The sequence below is a fragment of the Nycticebus coucang genome, chromosome 20, assembly GCF_027406575.1.
Source record: "Nycticebus coucang isolate mNycCou1 chromosome 20, mNycCou1.pri, whole genome shotgun sequence".
NCBI lineage: Eukaryota > Metazoa > Chordata > Mammalia > Primates > Lorisidae > Nycticebus > Nycticebus coucang.
This window is the reverse complement of record NC_069799.1, coordinates 27,546,282-27,569,677: the sequence shown is the minus strand read 5'-3', so window position 1 is coordinate 27,569,677 and position 23,396 is coordinate 27,546,282.

Below are 23,396 nucleotides of genomic sequence, written 5' to 3'. Positions count from 1 at the left end.
GGCAGTGAGCCCAAACCCATCTGCCCCAGAACAGTGAAAGTCCTGGGAAGCCTAGGAAGATGTAAGAACATTGAATCAGCATAAGGCTCTATTTATATGCCCCAAATGTGGCAAAATAGCATCCCACCTAGAAAATATGTCAAGTGCAAGTCCCTGAATTTAGGGTGGAGTTAATTCTTTCTTTTTGAAAAATAACTGGATTGTTTAGAATATAAATGTGACAAAATATTATTACAGTATATGTCAGAGGTAATATTATGATTGATCAGAAGGCATTAGCAATATTACAAGTAAGTTTAAAGGACCTATAATTTAATGAATTGGGAATTCACCCCATGAATAAATTGTGAAAGTTAGCATCTACAAATATTGTACTTAGCAGATTTTATTTAATTAATTAAATCTTTTTTTTTAATTTTTTTGCAGTTTTTTGCCAGAGCCAGGTTTGAACCTGCCACCTCCACTATATAGAGGAGTGCCCTACTCCTTTGAGTCACAGACACTGCCCAGATTTTATTTATATATTTATTTATTTTTAATATTTTTATTTTAGATTATTATAAGGGTACATATGATGAGATTACATTGTGGCATTTGTTAGGAAAAGTCCAAGTTGTATACTTAGCAGATTTTAAAATCTGGGATATATCTAATCCCATAAAAAACATGAGAAGGTCAACCAAAGTTCTTGGGGATGGTGGGGTTACTTTGGCTCAATTTTGATATGAGGACAATTAATGACAATTAAGGTTATGGGGGGGAAAGCAGAAAGAGGGACGGAGGGAGGGGGTTGGGGACTTGGTGTGTGTCACACTTTATGGGGGCAAGACATGATTGCAAGAGGGACTTTACCTAACAACTGCAATCAGTGTAACCTGGCTTATTGTACCCTCAATGAATCCCCAACAATAAAAAAAAAAAAAGTGTGGATGGAATTCACATGTTTTGTTCATGGTAGATGAATATGATGAAAATCAGGAAACATTTCATATGCTTTATGTTATTTTCATTTAATTCAATTTTACTTTTGCTTGGGTAGAAAACACAGCTACCTTTGCATCTCTAATTTGGTGAAGTCAAGAAAAGTGGCTTATGAGAGAACTTCAACTTCTGGGATATAGAGGATTAACAAATATCTTCCAGGGAGTATGTTAACCATTTGGAGGCTCAGAACAAACAGAGGTGTAAGCATGAGGTTTGAATATCTTGCCAATAACCTAAAGTAGGAAAATTCCTTCTTCTAAGGAACATGGAGATAAATGAGAAAATGGTGGGAAGCTATTTTCTATGTAGTGGTAGAATTACTTTGTGCCAAGAATAGAAGCATCTTGGATAGGGAAAATCGAGTCAGTTCAAGAAAGTACATATTTATCTTTACAGAGGCAATGGCAGCAACTGTATCTCAAATTCAAGGCATTAATGTGGCTTTCCCTGAGCTTTAGAAAATATCTGAAGTACCTCTAGAAGTGGGTATTTCAAGCTGGATTTCCTTGGAAGTTACCACAGCAGAGTGATAATCCCTGCTCAGGAAGTGAAACCTAATGAATGATGAGCACAATTGGGCTCACTCCCCTGGCTTTGGGGGGTCCTGAAAAAATGTCCCAAAAGGAGTGGCCTTCATTTGCATAGAGAAGATATTTGGTAGAAGAAACATCAGCATACCTATTAAAAGATGAAGGCTTTTTATGAACAAACACACAGAAAATACTATTAGAGGGAGGACACCCTACTATCAGAGACTTGAGAGATTAAATTAAGAGATATATGAAGTGTCTTGTTGACATAAACTCTGATAAAAAAAGAATAGTTTTTAAACAGTTGCCAGCAGGTCTCTTCTCAATTACTGATAATTTGGTAAGAACCAGGTGTAAGTGCTCAAGCTTTATCATGCCAGTTGGAGTCCAAGGGATATCTATGTTCTACTCAGAACACCTGTGAAGGACAAAGGCTACTATCTTCATTTGCTTTTGCCTTTCACAGATTGTCACTGGACAATAGTCAAGAATACTTGCAAAAAGATCAGGGTGTCCTGGAGAAAATTTTTTTTTTCTGTTAATTGTGTTGGATTCCAATAGCCGGGCGTTGTGGCGGGCGCCTGTAATCCCAGCTACTCGGGAGGCTGAGGCAGGAGAATCCCTTAAGCCCAGGAGTTGGAGGTTGCTGTGAGCTGTGTGATGCCATGGCACTCTACCGAGGGCCATAAAGTGAAACTCTGTCTCTACAAAAAAAAAAAAAAAAAAAAAAAAGAGTGTTGGATTACTTTAGATAGATTGGGCTTGTTTCTCTTAAGCTCCATTTTTAAGGAGTCCATTCAGAAACTCATCATCTAAACTGTAATCAGAGCCCTGTTACATCTATAGAGAGAGGCTGATTCTGGCTCAGTTAATGGCTGAAAACAGGAACCTTTCTTACTCTTTTATCCTGGCAGCACAGGGGGGTGATGTCTGAACAGACATGGGGTCTTAGACCATTAACTTATGCAGGATTATAGTCAGAATAGGTAAGACAATGGGGCATGGGCACATCCAATGTGGACAGGAATGAGGTACAGAAAACCAGGATGGTTGCAGTTCATATTCTTCCTGCCCCTGTCTAGAGGCTTCTAAGTTTGGGGAGTGAGACTGAAATCTCTGGACTGTGACATGTTTCTGGGATTCTTCAGAGTTAGGTCATACTGGATTTCCTGTTCACACTTCCCCTTAAGCAATTATATCAACAAAGAAGAAATGAGAATATATCTACTAAAACCTTGAGAAGATGGAAAAATGGATCAGATGTATTTCTACTTATTTATCATTCTTAACATCCCCTGAGAATGTTTGTGGAGACTCAGACACCTCTGTGCACATATGCCACTATCTGTTCCAACACTCCGAAGTATTGGAACAGATAGTGGACAATAATATACTAAAGATTGTTAGAGTTTTCATTCTAGAGGCTCACCTGTGACCACAACTTTGAACTGTGCTCTGTCAGAGTGTGTGGACCTTACAAAAGAGCAGCTGTACATCCCTTTATCTGACAGGTGGATGGGATGGATCCTCAGGGCCACCTGACCCTTGGTGATATTCTCACTCAGGAATTCTGTTCTCCCTTGGTACTCTGGTCTCTGCTGCTGCAAATTTTCTTGAACATCCCCATAATAATAAACCACATGTTGCCAATTGTCATGGTACCATGTCACTTCTATATTCTGAGCGTCCGTTGATGGGCTGAGGTAGCAGGGCAACACAGCCTCTCCTCCTAGCACAGCAATGAGTGGTGCTTTTGGTCCTATCACTTGGAATAGCCCTGGAAGTTATTAAAGAAAGGGTGAAATAATTGCTGTGTCTGTGACAGGCATGCATGTGACCTACTAATGGGAAAGAAAACAGACCATCTCAATTAACATAATGAACTACGTACAATCAATGAGAAGATCTAAACTAGGAATGTTCAAATATACTGTTAGTGCAAAAGGTAATAACAGGACGCGATGCCAATGTGCAATAGTCATATGACTCAATCACAAGTTAGGTATGTTCTTCCTAGTGGCTAGAATTGAGCATCAATTCATATAAATCACTATATTTAAGTCTCATAAGAACTTAAAAGGTTGTGAAGCATATCTTAAAATTATAGATGATAATAAATCAGTACATGATTTCATAATAAGTTGCCCTAAAATCCATAGCAATTAAGGCATAAAATGAAATTTGTAATACTGGCACCAAATGTTTCCTTTCTTTAAATCATGTATTACTCAACATACAGGGTAGAGTGTCCCAAAAGTTCCCCATAATGCCACTCTATGTAGGGAAAATGAAAAATTATAGCTTACTGTACCTTTTTTTTACAAAATATTCATTGCAAAAATTTACAAAATATTTTCAAAATATTCTCTATATGTTGACCACCTCTGTAAAATTTTGTGATAAGTGTTTTGTAAATAAAGGTACACTTTACCACAATTTCCTATTTTCCTTATATATGGTGACATTATAGGTGACTTTTGAGACATCTGCACATAATGAAATATAATGAAAGAATTAAAAATTACATTTGTACTAAGATGAAAACAGAATGCTGTACTATGTTCTCAGTTTATGAAATTAATGTAAGAATATGTGTATGAAATAAATTATCCCAAAACATTACTATACTGGGTCTCACAATTAAGTTCATGAACTCATCCTAGAAAAAGTGGTACGTACATCATTGGTGAATAACACTACAGTCACCTTTGAAGTACTTACCTGGGGAAGCTATGCACCAACACCAGCACTTTCTCCACCATTCAATGTAATTCTGAAACTCCTTTCCTGAGTAATGGCTCTCAAAGCTGGCTTTTACTTTTTTTTATTTTTTATTGTTGGGGATTCATTGAGGATACAATAAGCCAGATTACACTGATTGCAATTGTTAGGTAAAGTCCCTCTTGCAATCATGTCTTACCCTCAAAAGTGTGACACACACCAAGGCCCCACCCCCCTCCCTCCAATTTTTTATGAACTGATGGGTTGTTTACTGCCTTTCCCATATTAAGGATTAACAATGTTCCATCCCAAAACACTAGGGACTCTATAACAAAACTCCTAGAAGTGATCAAGGAATACAGCAGCGTCTCAGGTTACAAAATCAACATCCATAAATCAGTAGCCTTTATATACACCAACAATAGTTAAGTTGAAAAAGCAGTTAAGGACTCTATCCCATTCACAGTAGTGCCAAAGAAGATGAAATATTTGGGAATTTACCTAACAAAAGACATGAAAGATCTCTATAAAGAGAACTATGAAACTCTAAGAAAAGAAATAGCTGAAAATGTTAACAAATGGAAAAACATACCATGCTCATGGCTGGGAAGAATCAACATTATTAAAATGTCTATACTACCCAAAGCAATATATAATTTCAACGCACTCCCTATTAAAGCTCTGCTGTCATACTTTAAAGATCTTGAAAAAACATTACTTCATTTTATATGGAATCAGAAAAAACCTTGAATAGCCAAGACATTACTCAGAAATAAAAACAAAACAGGAGGAATCACACTACCAGACCTCAGGCTTTACTACAAATCGATAGTGATCAAAACAGCATGGTATTGGCACAAAAACAGAGAAGTAGATATCTGGAACAGAATAGAGAACCAAGAGATGAATCCAGCTACTTACTGTTATTTGATCTTTGACAAGCCAATTAAAAACATTCAGTGGGGGAAAGATTCCCTATTTAACAAATGGTGCTGGGTGAACTGGCTGGCAACCTGCAGAAGACTGGGATTGGACCCACACCTGTCACCATTAACTAAGATAGACTCTCATTGGATTAAAGATTTAAACTTAAGAAATGAAACTATAAAAATACTAGAGGAGAGTACAGGGAAAACCCTTGAAGAAATAGGGCTGGGTGAGTATTTTATGAGGAGGACCCCCCGGGCAATTGAAGCAGCTTCAAAAATACACTACTGGGACTTGATCAAACAAAAAAGCTTCTGCACAGCCAAGAACACAGTAAGTAGAGCAAGCAAACAGCTCTCAGAATGGGAGAAGATATTTGCAGGTTATATCTCTAACAAAGGTTTAATAACCAGAATCCACAGAGAACTCAAACGCATCAGCAAGAAAAAAACAAGGGATCCCATCGCAGGCTGGGCAAGGGATTTGAAGAGAAACTTCTCTGAAGAAGACAGGTGTATGGCCTTCAGACATATGAAAAAATGCTCATCATCTTTAATCATCAGAGAAATGCAAATCAAAACTACTTTGAGATATCATCTAACTCCAGTGAGACTAGCCTATATCACAAAATCTCAAGACCAAAGATGTTGGCGTGGATGTGGAGAAAAGGGAACACTTCTGCACTGCTGGTGGGAATGCAAATTAATACATTCCTTTTGGAAAGATATATGGAGAATACTCAGAGATCTAAAAATAGATCTGCCATTCAATCCTGTAATTCCTCTGCTGGGCATATACCCAGAAGACCAAAAATCACAACATAACAAAGATATTTGTACCAGAATGTTTATTGCAGCCCAATTCATAATTGCTACATCATGGAAAAAGCCCAAGTGCCCATCGATCCACGAATGGATTAATAAATTGTGGTATATGTACACCATGGAATATTATGCAGCCTTAAAGAAAGATGGAGATTTTACCTCAATGTTTACATGGATGGAGCTGGAACATATTCTTAGTAAAGTATCTCAAGAATGGAAGAAAAAGTACCCAATGTACTCAGCCCTACTATGAAACTAATTTGGGGCTTTCACATGAAAGCTATAACCCAGTTACAACCTAACAATAGGGGGAAGTGGGAAAGGGAGGGGAGGGAGGCGGGTGGTGGGTGGAGAGAGGGGGATTGGTGGGATTATACCTGTGGTGCATCTTACAGGGGTATTTGCGAGACTTGGTAAATGTAGAATGTAAATGTCTTGGCACAGTAACTGAGATAATGCCAGGAAGGCTATGTTAATAACCATTGTGATGAAAATGTGTCAAATCCTCTATGAATCAAATGTATGATGCCCCGTGATCATATCAATGCACACAGCTATGATTTAATAAAAACAAACAAACAAAAAAACAATGTTCCATCCCCAGGTTTTGTCTTCACTAAGGCATCTAATGCCTCGATCACTAACTCAGAGTGAACTTAGCACACTTATTACTAAAGAAAGCAGGATTCAGTAAGTGCCTCGTTTGTGGGTTCCTTTCAGGACCAGAGAGTTTATACACCCTATGGACAGGACTGTATGTGAACAGATCTGGGTTACTTGAAGGCACACTTCTGCATCTGTCCCCACAGTGTCTCTTCCACACCCCTGGTTTTATCAGGGTTTTCTCCTTTACCTTTTAAGCTGTTTTTACTCCATCCCAGGAAGTTTCTTCCCTATGGTGCATGGTCACTCAATCGCTAGTGCTATTAACAGTACTTTTACAAATGACCAGTTCATTGTACCAACAGATATTATTGTTCTGGTGGTTCAAAAAATGAGAAGCTCTTAGGTTTGAGGGATCCCATCTTTCTAAAAATGGAAAAGAAGACAATCCAGATAGGTACTTTGGCTACATGGCCCCAGGCTATTACCTGGAGATACCCCAGCAGGTTTAGCCTCTCCCTTTTCCCTCCTTGTTCTTTGGGTGCACACCAGAGGTTGTTAACTGGGAAGAACCAGCCCTAACAGGCCCTAGCATACCCCCTCTCCCTCCCTGTTCTTCAGCTGCATGATTGTGTATTGTCACCTGGGAAGACCCAGCCCTAACAGACCCAAAATGTTCCCCCTTTCCACCATTTTCCCCTCCTTAGTTTCATTCCATCAAACTGGGACAATTTTCACACTCTGAAGAAGAAATTTTTACTCTTTTTTATGCATGACTGCCTGACCATAGTATAATATAAGCTAGACAGTGAAGAATGGTAGCTGTCATGCAGGGAGTCTAAATCATCCCATCATCTTACGATTAAGGAAGAAAAGGAAAGGAAAGAAAGAAAAATGGCTTGGAATATTGTATGTACAGACTTCCTTTTATTTACAGGAAGATCCTTGGTAGTATCAAGTGTGTACAGAGCTGAGTAAGACTATGACTATAATGTTAAGAGATCCTCCTCAGTTTCCACCTACTCCAGGCTGCCCCATGCTTAGAGAGGCCTAAAGGGGGCCTGGCAATGGGGAGAGAGTCTGTCTCTACCTTCACCACGGGGAAAGGTGGCTTGGCTCCAACCCTTACTATAAGCAGTGAGAGTTCAGACCAACCATGGTCCAAAGCCCTTCAGTTTAGTAGAGTTAAACAAAACAGGATCTGGACATTAGCAAACGAAAAAAAATAAAATTCCACTGGATTACACCTTTCAAATCCTAGGTATCCAGTAGATAAAACAGGAGTTCCCATGACTGACCCAGGGTGAAATGATAATTTCTCAGAAGAGAATAATTATGTATCCAGGCTGTCCTCAAGGTCACCAGGCAAAAGAGCTATTCCAAGTTCTGTGCCATAACTCAGGAACCTAAGAACAACCCCATAGCCATTCTGAATTGTCTCCAGGAGAAAATAAACGCATTTTAGGGAAGGAATCCTCATGATCATGACAAGAGTACAGCCATCACAGAACAGTTAGGACAGTTAGTGAAAGAAAGTAGGTCAGAAATCAGAGAGTATCCCCTACTCTCAACTTCTAGAATAAAAGCCTCTTGAAACTGTATAAAGCAAGATGGCTCCTGGCCTGACTCCACTCTGCTCTCTTCTTTGCTAATAAAGCCCTTCCAATGCCTAGACTGGTCTCCTCACCTTCTTATTGACCCTCTATCCACCTCTACCCCTGTTCTCTTCAATACAACTCTTGATCTTAACTCCTATGAGGAAAATGTGATATTAAAGGACAAATTCCTTTTTGCAAGGAATGAAGAATGCAAGCATCAACAGATACTAGGAATAAGCTCCAGAAGCTTGTCCAGGACCTTACCACTTCCCTAGATGATATGGTGGCTGCCACTAGTTTTGTTTTCTATTACAGGACTTCTGAGCTCAAGTGTCAGGTCCAGAAGGAGGAGCAGAAGTAGGGGGCTAAGAACATCAGTTAATGGCAGTGCTGGTGTCCACATTTAGACCAACATCCCAAGCCTTCACCAGAGGAAGAGAGCTCCAGGGCCACATCTGCTGGTGAGAAGGGCACTGGGCCAAGAACTGCCCCAACCAGGATAGGCTGCCCCAAGGTCCCTTGTCCCTGGTGCCATCAACCACGTCACTGACCTGCACTCTGTCCTATGGAGAGTACTATGCTCCCAGGAGGGGAGCTGTTGTTATGGTACAGCAGTGAAGGAGCCTGCTCCTGTCAGCCCACTGGCAGATAGACATCACTGGATTAGAGCCAAGGATAATCTTCTTGGTGGCAGGCAGCAGGGGCAGTAAATTCTGTTCTTGATACTGTGGCTGCCTGCTCTGTCCTCCTCACATACTCTGCAAAACTTAGCACTCAATCCAGTATGTTTCACCAGGGTCTCTGGGGTATGGCCTGCCTGTTTGAGAGTGATAGCAGCCATATATTTACTCTTACCAGAGACTACTCAATTTACTATGGGAGCTTCCCTAACTATTATAAACTCTCACCAGGTCTCTAAGCTCTTTCAGGGAAGGACAACAAAATGGATTTCAGACAACTGCTTATTGACAGGCTATGTTTATAGAAAGACCTGACTTTAAGATGAGAACCCACCTAGGACTTGACCCCATTACTTTTCTCCCAGAAGAGATGATAGGAAAACCAAGCAGGCTAGTGCATAATCATGAAGAAATTATACTCCACTGCTATCTTCCCTGAGCAGATCTATCTTTGACTCCCATCTCTTAAGCCCATCAGTGCAGTTTTGTAAAAGATGGGGGCAACATGCATGTTGCACCACAGTAACTATGAGACTAGAAGTGGTGGAGGCCTAGGCTTTACCAGCAAATATATCTGCCCAATTAGCCAAAGTCACAGACCTAGCCTGAGCTCTCCAGTTAATATATAGGGTGTGCATAAGTTTATGTGCAATTTAAAATAGTTTAAATATTATCTTTAGGGTGTCCATAAAGTTGTGTGCAATTTAAAATATGGGCGCCCTGAATATAATATTTTAATTTTCTGCCAAAGACCAAATACTGGGTAGGTACAGTATGGCTCCTATGATCTCAAAGTCTTGACTCCAGGTTCTTCCAAGAGAGGGTAGGACGCTACCCTCAGGGAGGCTCATACACTTTGCTAGGCTCAGTTTTAGAATTACGTAATGTGGCTCAGAGCCCATTGATCAGTGGTTAGGGTGCCAGCCACATACACCATGGCTAGTGGGTTTGAGCACGGCCTGGGCCTCCTAAGCAACAATGACAATTACAACAGCAAAAACAAAAAATATAGCCAGGCATTGTAGTGGGCTTCTGTAGTCCCAGCTACTTGGGAGGCTGTGGCAAGAGGATCGCTTGAACCCAAGATTTAAGGTTGCTGTGAGCTGTGACATTACAGCACTCTACTGTGGGTGACATAGTGAGACCCTGTCTCAAAAAAAAAAAAGTAATGTGAAGCAGAGTGGAATTAATAACAAAAATAATGATTTCAGCTCTCACTTTTCTAATATTTTCAGTTTATAAATCAGCTTCACATAATTGTATTATTTTATCCTCACAAATAAAAGATAATAAGAAGGAAAGGGAATATGGAAGGCAGAGAGAGAAGAGACTAAAATGAGAACAATCCCTAGGATTTAAAGTTCAGGAAGTAAGAAGAGCTGGAGCCTTAGGAGTGTTCTGTGGAATTAAATTATTTATAATGTAGGATCTAGTGTAAAAGAAAACACCCGTGTTCCCTCCTCCCACTCACCTGTGGCTGGCCAGGGAAGCAAGAGTGAAAGCAGGAGGATCCAGGTGCCTGAGCATAAAAGCTGCATCTTGGAGGGGTCTCAGTGTCAGAGGGGCAGACTTCTATTCTCCATTGGACTGTTGCATGTTGCAGTCCCAGGGTGTGGTTCACTACTGTTCACACTTTTCCTAAAACAGTATGAACATGATTCATTAACAGAAAACAGGATCTTCAGGTCAAACACACATGAAAAAGTAAAGCAGGAAGGGTGTGGACTGTGAGTGAGCTGCCTCAGCCTTTTATACATTAGAGGAACAAATAAAAAAGGAAGAAATATAAAGCAGAATTATTGACCACATGATGAAATAAACATATTATAGCATGAAATAAATTATTCTCCTTAATTCTTTTTTCTTTTACTTTCCGAAACTGAAGTTGAAAACTACTCATTTAATTTTCCAAGTGTTGGGGCAACATTAATATAAGGGACATTATATTTTCACATTACTAGTCATTGAAAAAATTCATCATAAAACCACATAAGAAATCAGTGCACATTTATTAGAAGGGCAAAATTAAAGAAAAGAAAAGAAAAGCAAGAAAATAAAAAGAAAAAAAGAGAAGAAATGTATTCCAAGTGCCATTGCCAAGTGCTATTGGGGATGTTGAACAAGTGTTATTCTCATACACACTGCTGGTGGGAATGCAAGAGTGCTACCCAACTCTAAAAATAAGTTTTATTTATTTATTTTTTTTACAAACATACTCTTACCACATGACCAAAGCATGAGAAAAGATAACTTATGGCCATATTAAAAACTTATACATACATATTCATAGTAGTTTTATTCTTAATTTTCAGAATTTATAAATAACTCTATTAATCTTTAAGTAGTGAAGGATAAATAATTGGTAGTGCTCCGTAACAAAAGAATAATGAACTATTAATAGATGAGATAGGGTTTTATCAGAAGGGTATTAAGCTTAAGCAGAGTAACAAGCCAGTCTTAAAAGACTACATGCTGTGTGATCCTATTTGCATGATATTCTATAGAAATTCAAAACTAGAGGCACAGAGACGAAACTAGAGATTCACAGAGAGCAAAGATGAAAGGAAATTCTGCCTACAGAGTAATAGCACAAGAGACTTCTAGAAGTGATGGAAATGTTTTATGTCCTCATTGTGGTGGTTATTACTTGCATGCAATACATCCAATAAAGGACTTAATACCCAGAAACTACAAATGAACATGAAAACATCAAACAACCCCATAAAAACATGGGCAAAAGATATGAAATTTTCAAATGAATATAGATTAATGTCTAGTAAACATATAAAAAATGCTGATTCTAATCATCAGAGAAATGAAAATAAAAACCATGATACATTACCTAACTCCAGTGAGAATGGCTTTTATCTCCAAATCCCAAAATAACAAATGGATGTGGAGAGAAAGGAACACTCAGACACTGTAGGTGAGACTGTAAACTAGTACAACCTCTATGAATGTAGTATGGAGATATGTCAAAAACTAGGAGTAAATCTAACATTTGATCCAGCAACCCACTTCTGCGTGTTTACCCCAAGGACAAAGAGATATTCTATTAAAAAACAAAACAAAACAAAACAAAACACTTACACTCAAATGTTTACAGTAGCAAAATTCATAATCACAAAGATGTGGGAAAAACCCAAGTGCCCATCAATACCTGAGTGGATTAATTAAATGTGGTGTATATTTATACCATGAAGGATTACTCAACTATTAAAAAATGGTTAACTAATACCTTTGTGACAACTTAGAAGGAACTTGAGACCATCCTCCTAAGTGAAGTATAAAAAGAATGGAAAAACGAACATCAATGTACTCACTTTTAAAATAGAACTAAACAATTAACATGCATGTATAAATATGTTAGTAAAATTTAGTGGAAACCAAGTAGGTGGGAGGGCACAGGATAGGATGGAGAAATTCAAATCTAATGGGTAAAGTGCACACTATCTGGATAATGGGCATAATTATAACCTTGAATCTAACTGTAGATGTAGTCTAACTGTATAACAGTAATGCATATAGCCAAAATGTCTGTAACTCTGTAACATTCAGAAATCAAAAAAATATATGCACATATCAAAACTCAAAATTGTACCTTTTAAAAAGAGTTAATTTTAATATATTTACATTTTAAAAAGATTATTATTCATGATCAAAATAATAAGAGCCTGGAGAGGAGGATATATATATATATATATATATATATATATTTCCTAAGAATAAAAGCTAACTTTCTTCTATAATTTTCCATGGATTCTAAGAAGCCAAAGCTATGAAGAACTTATTTTCAACAAAATTAAAATTTTGTTGTTGTTTTTATGACAAGGCACAAGACAATGAAAGTCATACACATGGAAAGCAGAGTTCTTATTACTTACAGTTCCAAGACATAAGGATACCAGAAAGGCAATACAAGTTGAACACAGGGATGGGGGAACAGAAAGTGGAAACTGTAGGGGGAAACCTTACGTATGGCAAGTAGAGTGGGGCTACCTAGGTCTCCCTTGTTCCCTGGGGATTGGCTAATGTTAGTAATTTCCTCTGTTCTAGGGCACAGGGACTGTCATTAGTTGTGATAGGTTGGGGTGATAGGGTGGGTACATCGCAGCCCTGAGTGTGAGTCTGATAAGAGAAATAGTTGGGGTGTGGACTTAATCAGCTGCTCAAGTACGAGAACTGACCAGGGCCTCAAAACTGCATCAGGGCAGCATTTTATTTAAAAAAAAGGTGATAATATTATTGGTCCCTTGATGTCTTGACATTGATTTAGAGTTCAATAATTTGGGGTATTTGAGTGGCCTGTATAGCAGAGAAGACTTATAAGAGAGTAGAGAATAAGGGGGCGGAGCAAGATGGCGACCGAGTAACAGCTTCCTTGCATCTGGGCACCATGAGTCTGGGGAGATAGGACTCCAGGCATCTCTGGCTGGTGGGATCTGCCTATCATCACCCCTGTGAGGATACAGGGAGTCAGTGAGAGACTTCTGGACCCCAAGAGGAGGACTAAAACACTGGAAAACCTGCAAGTGGTCGCGTGTGTTCAATCCGTCTAAACCCGCCCACAACTTCCACAGGCACGAGAACTTAAAGAGCAAGAGGAAGTGAAAGGAAAATTAGGGCAAGGAAACAGATAAAAGAAATCACTCATGAGGAAGAATCAGCAGAAAACTCAAGGCAACATGAACAAGCAGTCCAGAACAACCCCGCCAAGGGACCATGAGGTAGCTACTGCAGATGATTCCAACTATAAAGAAATGTTAGGAATGACAGAAAGGGAATTTAGAATACACATGTTCAAAACAATGAAAGAAATGATGGAAACAATGAAGGACACTGCTAATAAAGTGGAAAATAACCAAAAGGAAATCCAAAAACAGAATCAAATAAGAGATGAACGATATGAAGGATATAAAAAGGATATAGCAGAGCTGAAGGAACTGAAACAGTCAATTAGGGAACTTAAAGATACAATGGAAAGTATCAGCAACAGGTTAGACCATGCAGAAGAAAGAATTTCAGAGGTAGAAGACAAAGTTCTTGAGATAACTCAGATAGTAAAAGAGGCAGAAAAGAAGAAAGAGAAAGCAGAACGTTCACTGTCAGAATTATGGGACTTTATGAAGCGTTCCAACATATGAGTTATAGGAATTCCAGAAGGGGAACAAGAATGTCCCAGAGCAATGGAAGCCATACTAGGGAATATTATAAAAGAAAATTTCCCAAATATCACCAAAGATTCTGACACACTGCTTTCAGAGGGCTATTGGACCCCAGGTCGCCTCAACTCTAACCGAGCTTCTCCAAGACACATTGTGATGAACCTGTCCAAAGTCAAGACCAAAGAAAAGATTCTGCAAGCTGCCAGGAGTAAGCGCCAGTTGACCTACAGGGGCAAATCCATCAGAGTGACCGCAGACTTCTCTAATGAAACTTTCCAAGCAAGAAGACAATGGTCATCTACCTTTAATCTAATTAAACAAAACAATTTCCAGTCCAGAATTCTGTACCCTGCTAAGCTAAGCTTCAAAATTGACGGAGAAATCAAATCATTTATGGATACACAAACATTGAGAAAATTTGCCACAACAAGACCAGCTCTACAGGAAATACTTCAACCTGTTCTGCACACTGACCACCACAATGGATCAGCAGCAAAGTAAGAACTCAGAAATTATAGGACAGAACCTAACCTCCACACTGATGCAAAAGATAAAACTAAGCAATGGACTCTCACCAAATAAGACAAATAGAATACTACCACAATTATTAATTATCTCAATAAATGTTAATGGCTTGAATTCCCCACTGAAGAGACATAGATTGGTTGACTGGATTAAAAAACACAAGCCATCCATTTGCTGTCTGCAAGAAACACACCTGGATTCAAAAGACAAATTAAAGCTCCAAGTCAAGGGTTGGAAGACAATTTTTCAGGCAAATGGAATTCAGAAGAAAAGAGGAGTTGCAATCTTCTTTTCAGATACATGTGGATTTAAAGCAACTAAAGTCAAAAAAGACAAACAGGGTCACTTTATATTGGTCAAGGGAAAAATACAACAAGAAGACATTTCAATTCTAAATATCTATGCACCCAATTTAAATGCTCCCAGATTCTTGAAACAGACCTTACTCAGTCTGAGCAATATAATATCTGATAATACCATAATAACAGGGGACTTTAACACTCCTCTTACAGACCTGGACAGATCCTCTAAACAGAAATTAAACAAAGATATAAGAGATTTAAATGAGACCCTAGAACAACTGTGCTTGACAGACGCATATAGAATACTCCACCCCAAAGATAAAGAATACACATTCTTCTCATCACCCCATGGAACATTCTCCAAAATTGATCATATCCTGGGACACAAAACAAATATCAACAGGATCAAAAGAATTGAAATTTTACTTTGTATCTTTTCAGACCATAAGGCACTAAAGGTGGAACTCAACTCTAACAAAAATTGCTTGACCCCACCCAAAGGCATGGAAATTAAACAATCTTCTGTTGAATAACAGATGGGTGAAGGAAGAAATAAAACAGGAAATTATTAACTTCCTTGAGCATAACCCCAATGAAGACACAAGCTACCAAAACCTGTGGGATACTGCAAAAGCAGTTTTGAGAGGAAAATTCATTGCTTTAGAAGCCTACATTCAAAAAACAGAAAGAGAGCGCATCAACAATCTCACAAGAGATCTTACGGAATTGGAAAAAGAAGAAGAATCTAAGCCTAAACTCAGTAGAAGAAAAGAAATATCCAAAATCAAATCAGAGATCAATAAATTGAAAACAAAAGAATCATTCAGAAAATTAATGAAACAAGGAGTTGGTTTTTTGAAAAAATAAATAAAATAGATAAACCATTGGCCAGACTAATGAGGAATAGAAAAGTAAAATCTCTAGTAACCTCAATCAGAAATGATAAAGGGGAAATAACAACTGATCCCACAGAGATACAAGAGATCAACTCTGAATATTACCAGAAACTCTATGCCCAGAAATTTGACAATGTGAAGGAAATGGATCAATATTTGGAATCACACACTCTCCCTACACTCAGCCAGGAAGAAATAGAGCTCCTGAACAGACTAATTTCAAGCACTGAGATCAAAGAAACAATAAAAAAGCTTCCAACCAAAAAATGCCCTGTTCCAGATGGCTTCACTCCAGAATTCTATCAAACCTTCAAGGAAGAGCTTATTCCTGTACTGCAGAAATTATTCCAAAAAACTGAGGAAGAAGGAATCTTCCCCAACACATTCTATGAAGCAAACATCACCCTGATACCAAAACCAGGAAAAGACTCAAACAAAAAGGAAAATTTCAGACCAATCTCACTCATGAATATAGATGCAAAAATTCTCAACAAAATCCTAGCCAATAGATTACAGCTTATCATCAAAAAAGTCATTCATCATGATCAAGTAGGCTTCATCCCAGGGATGCAAGGCTGGTTTAACATACTCAAGTCCATAAACATTATCCACGATATTAACAGATGCAAAAATAAAGATCACATGATCCTCTCAATAGATGCAGAAAAAGCATTTGATAAAATCCAGCATCCTTTTCTAATTAGAACACTGAAGAGTATAGGCATAGGTGGCACATTTCTAAAACTGATTGAAGCTATCTATGACAAACCCACAGCCAATATTTTACTGAATGGAGTAAAACTGAAAGCTTTTCCTCTTAGAACTGGAACCAGACAAGGTTGTCCTCTGTCACCTTTAGTATTCAACGTAGTGCTGGAAGTTCTAGCCAATACAATTAGGCAAGACAAGGAAATAAAGGGAATCCAAATGGGAGCAGAGGAGGTCAAACTCTCCCTCTTTGCTGATGACATGATCTTATACTTAGAGAACCCCAAAGACTCAACCACAAGACTCCTAGAAGTCATCAAAAAATACAGTAATGTTTCAGGATATAAAATCAATGTCCACAAGTCAGTAGCCTTTGTATACACCAATAACATTCATTATGAGAAGCTAATTAAGGACACAACTCCCTTCACATAGTTTCAAAGAAAATGAAATACCTAGGAATATACCTAACGAAGGAGGTGAAGGACCTCTATAAAGAAAACTATGAAATCCTCAGAAAGGAAATAGCAGAGGATATTAACAAATGGAAGAATATACCATGCTCATGGATGGGAAGAATCAACCTTGTTAAAATGTGTATGCTTCCCATAGCAATCTACCTATTCAATGCCATTCCTATCAAAATACCAACATCATACTTTCAAGATTTGGAAAAAATGATTCTGCATTTTGTATGGAACCAGAAAAAAACCCGTATAGCTAAGGCAGTTCTTTGTAACAAAAATAAAGCTGGGGGTATCAGCATACCAGATTTTAGTCTGTACTACAAAGCCATAGTGCTCAAGACAGCATGGTACTGGCACAAAAACAGAGACAGAGACACTTGGAATAGAATTGAAAACCAAGAAATGAAACTAACATCTTACAACCACCTAATCTTTGATAAAACAAACAAGAACATACCTTGCGGGAAAGACTCCCTATTCAATAAATAGTGTTGGGAGAACTGGATGTCTACATGTAAAAGGCTGAACCTGGACCCACACCTTTCCCCACTCACAAAAATTGATTTAAGATGGATAAAGAACTTAAATTTAAGGCATGAAACAATAAAAATTCTCCAAGAAAGCATAGGAAAAACACTGGAAGATATTGGCCTGGGGAAAGACTTCATGAAGAAGACTGCCATGGCAATTGCAACAACAACAAAAATAAACAAATGGGACTTCATTAAACTGAAAAGCTTCTGTACAGCTAAGGAGACAATAACCAAAGCAAAGAGACAACCTACACAATGGGAAAGGATATTTGCATATTTTCAATCAGACAAAAGCTTGATAACTAGGATCTATAGAGAACTCAAATTAATCCACATGAAAAAAAGCCAACAATCCCATATATCAATGGGCAAGAGACATGAGTAGAACTTTCTTTAAAGATGACAGATGAATGGCTAACAAACACATGAAAAAATGTTCATCATCTCTACATATTAGAGAAATGCAAATCAAAACAACCCTGAGATATCATCTAACCCCAGTGAGAATGGCCCACATCACAAAATCTCAAAACTGAAGATGCTGGCGTGGATGTGGAGAGAAGGGAACACTTTTACACTGCTGGTGGGACTGCAAACTAGTACAACCTTTCTGGAAGGAAGTATGGAGAAACCTCAAAGCACTCAAAGTAGACCTCCCATTTGATCCTGCAATCCCATTACTGGGCATGTACCCAAAAGGAAAAAAATCCTTTTATCATAAGGACACTTGTACTAGACTGTTTATTGCAGCTCAATTTATAATCACCAAAATGTGGAAACAGCCTAAATGCCCACCAACCCAGGAATGGATTAACAAGCTGTGGTATATGTATACCATGGAATACTATTCAGCCATTAAAAAAAATGGAGACTTTACATCGTTCTTATTAACCTGGATGGAAGTGGAAGACATCATTCTTAGTAAAGCATCACAAGAATGGAGAAGCATGAATCCTATGTACTCAATTTTGATATGAGGACAATTAATGACTTTTAACGTTATGGGGGGGAACAGAAAGAGGGATGGAGGGAGGGGGTGGGGCCTTGGTGTGTGTCACAATTTATGGGGGCAAGACATGATTGCAAGAGGGAGTTTACCTAACAATTGCAATCAGTGTAACCTGGCTTATTGTACCCTCAATGAATCCCCAACAATAAAAAAAAAAAAAAAGAAAGTAGAGAATAAGCTGCTCAAAGCAGTGAAGAAAATGTTTTATTATGAGAGTCAAAATCAGGAAAGAAGTGCCAGTATAAGTAATTTATCTTTGTAGGCCCTGGTAGCCAAGTTTCTCATTTATATAGCATTAGATAAGAAAAAGATCTGAGATGTTTGGGGAGTCTAACAATATCTTGGTGGAATTAAAGAGTGTGCTTAGTCTTTGTGGTATTTTATGGCAATATTTTGACATACTTGTCAGATCAAGCTGGTAGGTGTGGCAGTTATGTTGCTGACTGGTGTAAACTGACAGTTCAATGATGCCTATGAAAAGGTGAGGGATGTTTCTGTGTAACTTAGGGGAGGGGTGGCTATCATGGACATGGTTGGGGAGACAGAGCAAGAGACCATGGTAGAAAGCTGTGTGAGGCCAGGCATGGTGACTCATGCCTGTAATCTGAGTAATCTAGGTCAAGCAGGCAGATTTCTTCAGCTCAGGAGTTTGAGACCAGCCTAAACAAGAGCAAGACCCCATCTCTACTATAAATGGAGATATTCTCCAGGCACTGTGTCAGGCATATGTAGTCCCAGCTACTTGGGAAGCTGCAGCAGGAGGAGTACTTGAACCAAGGAATTGTTCTTTTTTTTATTAAATCATAGCGGTCTACATTAATGCAGTCATGGGGTACAATGTGTTGGTTGAAAAATTTTCATCAAACTGGTTAAAATAGCCTTCATGGCATTTTCTTAGTTACTGTCTTAAGACATTTATATTCTACATTTAGTAAGTTTCATATGTACCCTTGTAAGATGTACCATAGGTGTGATCCCACCAATTACCTTCCCTCAATCCATCCTCCCCCCCACCACCTTTCCCATTTCCCCGTATTCTTGGCTATAATTGGGTTACAGCTTTCATATGAAAGCTATAAAGTAGTTTCATAGTAGGGCTGAGTACATTGGATACTTTTTCTTCCATTCTTGAGTTACTTTGCTAAGAAGAATATGTTCCAGCTCCATTCATGTAAACATGAAGGAGGTAAAGTCTCCATCTTTCTTTAAAGCTGCATAATATTCCATGGTGTACATATACCACAATTTATTGATCCATTCATGGGTCAATGGGCACTTGGGCTTCTTCCATGACTTAGCAATTATGAATTGGGCTGCAATAAACATTCTGGTCCAAATACATTTGTTATAATATGATTTCTGGTCTGGATATATACCTAGTAGAGGAATTGTAGGATTGAATGGCAGGTCTATTTTTGGTTCTCTATCTGTTCTCTAAACTTCTTTCCAAAAGGAACGTATTAGTTTGCATTTCCACCAGCAGTGTAGAAGTGTTCCCTTTTCTTCACAACATTGCTAACATCTCTGGTTTTGGGATTTTGTGATATGGACTAATCTTACTGGAGTTAGATGATATCTCAAAGTAGTTTTGATTTGCATTTCTCTGATGATAAAGGATGATGAGTATTTTTTCATATGTCTGTAGGCCATGTGTCTGTCTTCTTCAGAGAAGTTTCTCTTCAAGTCCTTTGCCCAGCTTGAGATGGGATCACTTGTTCTTTTCTTGCTAATATGTTTGAGTTCTCTGTAGATTCTGGTTATTAAACCTTTGTTGGAGACATAACCTGCAAATATCTTCTCCCATTCTGAGGGCTGTCTGCTTGCTTTACTTACTGTGTTCTTGGCTGTGCAGAAGCTTTTTAGTTTGATCAGGTCCCAGTGGTGTATTTTTGATGCTGCTTCAATTGCCCGGGGGTGTCCTCCTTATCAAATATTCACCCAGGCAGATTCCCTCAAGAGCTTTCCCTGCACTTTCTTCTGGTATTTTTATAGTTTCATGTCTTAAGTTTAAATCTTTAATCTAGTGAGAGTCTATCTTAGTTAATGGTGAAAGGTGTGGGTGCAGTTTCAGTCTTCTACAGGTCTCCAGCACCATTTGTTAAATAGGGAGTCTTTTCCACACTGAATGTTTTTAATTGGCATGTCAAAGATCAAATAATGGTAAGCAGCTGGGTTCATCTCCTGGTTCTCTATTCTGTTCCATACATCTACCTCTCTGTTTTTGTGCCAGTACCATGCTGGTTTGATCACTATTGATTTGTAGTATAGTCTGAGGTCTGGTAGTGTGAGTCCTCCTGCTTTGTTTTTATTTATGAGTAATGTCCCGGCTATTTGAGGTTTTTTCTGAGTCCATATAAAATGAACTATTATTTTTCTGAGATCTTTAAAGTGTGACAGTGGAGCTTTAATAGGGATTGCATTAAAATTGTATATTGCTTTGAGCAGTATGGACATTTTAAGAAAGTTGCTTCTTCTCAGCCATGAGCATGGTATGTTTTTCCATTTGTTAACATCTTCAGCTATTTCTGTTTTAGAGTTTCATAGTTCTCTTTATAGAGATCTTTCACATCCTTTGTTATGTAAACTCCCAAATATTTCATCTTCTTTGGCACTACTGTGAATGGAATAGAGTCCTTGACTATCTTTTCAGCTTGGCTATTGTTGGTGTATATAAAGGCTACCGATTTATGAAAGTTGATTTTGTAACCTGAGGTGCTGCTATGTTCCTTGATCATTTCCAAGAGTTTTGTAGTAGCATCCCTAGGGTTTTGCCGATATACAATCATATCATCTGTGAAGACTGAAAGTTTACTCTCTTCTGACCCTATATGGATACCCTTGATCACCTTTTCTTCCCTAACTGCTATGGCTAAAACTTCCATCACAATGTTAAAGAACAGTGGAGACAATGGGAACCTTACCTGGTTCCTGATCTGAGTGAAGATGATTTCAATTTAACTCCATTCAACATGATATTGGCTGTGGGTTTGTTGTAGATGGCCTCTATCAGTTTAAAAAATATCCCTTCTATACCAATTTTCTTAAGTGTTCTGATCATGAAGGGATGCTGGATATAATCAATACTACTTATGTATCAATTGATAGAATCATATGGTCTTTATTTTTTAATTTGTTCATGTGCTGAATAATATTTATAGATTCACATATATTGAACCAGCCTTGAGACCCTGGGATAAAACCCACTTTGTCATGGTGTATAATTTGTTTGATGTGTTGCTGGATTCTGTTTGTTAGGATCTTGTTGAATATTTTTGCATCAATATTCATTAGTGATATTGGTCTATAATTTTTTTTTCTTCTTGGGTCTTTTCCTGGTTTGGGGATCAAGGTGATGTTTGCTTCATAGAATGTGTTTGGTAGTATTCCTTTTCTTTCTATATTTTGGAAAAGGATAAGTTATATAGGTACTAGTTCCTCTTTAAAGGTTTGGTAGAATTCTGATGTGAAGCCATCTGGTCCCAGGCTTTTCTTTTTAGGGAGATTTTGTATAGTTGATGCTATTTTAGAACATTATATAGGAATATTAAACATTTCCACTTGATTCTGGCTAAGTCTTGGAAGGTGGTGTGCTTCCAAGAATTGGTCAGTTTCCTTCAGATTTTCATATTTCTGAGAATAATGTTTCTTATAACATTCATTTTGAATTTTTTGAATTTCAGAGGGGTCTGTTGTTATTTCATCTTCAACATTTCTGATTGATAAAATTAGAGATTTTACTCTTTTTTTTCCTGGTTAGGTTAGCCAAAGGTTTATGTATTTTATTAACCTTTTCAAAAAACCAACTTTTTTTTCTGCATTTTTATTTATTTATTTATTTTTTATTAAATCATAGCTGTGTACATCAATATGATCATGGGGCTTTTTGATTTATTGATCTGTTGTATAAAACTTTTGTTTTCAATTTCACTTAATTCTGCTCTAATTTTGGTTATTTCTTTTCTTCTGCTGGGCTTAGGGTTGGAATTTTCTTCTTTTTCATTTGCTTGAGATGTCCTATTAAGTTGTTAACTCCCTCTCTTTCATTCTCTTGAGGAAGGCTTGCAGTGCTACAAATTCCCCTCTTAGGACTGCCTTTGCGGTATCACAGAGGTTCTGATAATTCATGTCTTCATTATTGTTTTGTTCCAAAAATTTGGTAATTTCCTTCTTAATGTCATCTATGACCCAGCTATCATTCAGCATAAGGTTATTTAGCTTCCATATTTTTATATGAGTACGTACATTTCTGTTGTTACTGAGTCTGGATTTTATTCCATGATGGTCCGAGAAAATGCAAGGAAAAATTTCTATTCTTTTAAAATTGCTGAGGTTGTACTTGTGACCTAAGATGTTATCTATTTTGAGCATGTTCTGTGGGCTGATGAGAAGAATGTGTATTCAGTTTTATTAGGATGGAATGTTCTGTAGATGTCTGTTAAATCCTAATGTTGAATGGTTAAGTTTAAATCTAAAATTTATTTCCCTAGCTTCTTATTGGAGGATCTATCCAATACTGCCAAAGGAGTCTTAAAATCTAAGACTATTATGTAGCTGGAGGAATTCAAGTTGCTCATGCCTGTTAGAGTCTCTCTTATAAATTGAGGCACATTCTGGTTGGGTACATAAATATTAATAATTGAAAATCTCATCATATTGAGTATTAACCTTAACAAACATGAAGTGACCATCTTTTGCTTCCTTATTTTTGTTGGTTTAAAGTCTATTGTATCTGTGAAGAAAATTGCAAGACCTGCTTTCTGCTTTCCATTTGCCTGAAATATACATGACTATCCCTTCACCCTGAGTCTGTATTTATCTTTTAAGGTAAAATGAGATTCTTATATGCAGCAGATATCTGGCCTGAGTTTTTTGTATCCAGTCAGCCAACTTGTGCCTCTTTAGAGGACAATTTAAGCCATTCATA